Genomic DNA, 767 nt, shown 5'->3' with positions numbered 1-767 from the left:
GCCTGGTCCCTCCCAACTGCCCTCCCCTGCAGGTCTGGTTGCCCACAACTGCCTTCCTTTGCTGGCCATCTTGTGTCCACATGGGGGTGGCCATCTTGTGTGTTTGAGTGATGGTTAATTTGCATATTACCTTTTTATTATATAGGATGTACAGTAATATTCCTTTGGTAGAAACTATCCTTAAATATAGAAAAAATGACTTTTAGTCTATCTATCATCTATTGAAATAGCAACAGTTTTTATATTTAGGTGGTGAGTTTATGAATAACTCCCTTTTTTAGGCTTCTTGTGTTTTTCAGATTTAAAATGTAAAATAGACATTAACTTTCAGTACAAATTTGTAGTTAAAAATAGTCAAGGGCATGTAAAGTACAGCATATGAAATATAGTCAATAATATTGTGATAACTATGTATGGTGCCCTATGGGTTACTGGAAATATCAGGGGGGAACAGTTTGTAAAGTATATGATTAACCTCTATGCTATACACATGAAACTAATTAAAATAATATTGAATATAAACTATACTGGAAAAATTTTAATACATTAAAAAACATACTAACATTCATAACCAGAAAACAATTATTTTTAAAAATAAGGCTAGCATTCCTAGGCTAGGAAGTAGAGAACATGAATTGAATCCTTCTATTTTTAGCTTTATAATTCTACTTTGTAAATTTTAACTATATGATTATTCTCATTTTATTATTTTTTATTTTTTTTAAATATATTTTGTTGAATTTTTACAGAGAGGAAGGGAGAGAGAT

The sequence above is a fragment of the Myotis brandtii genome, unplaced genomic scaffold (genome assembly GCF_000412655.1).
Source record: "Myotis brandtii unplaced genomic scaffold, ASM41265v1 scaffold921, whole genome shotgun sequence".
NCBI lineage: Eukaryota > Metazoa > Chordata > Mammalia > Chiroptera > Vespertilionidae > Myotis > Myotis brandtii.
This window is presented reverse-complemented; position numbering follows the sequence as displayed.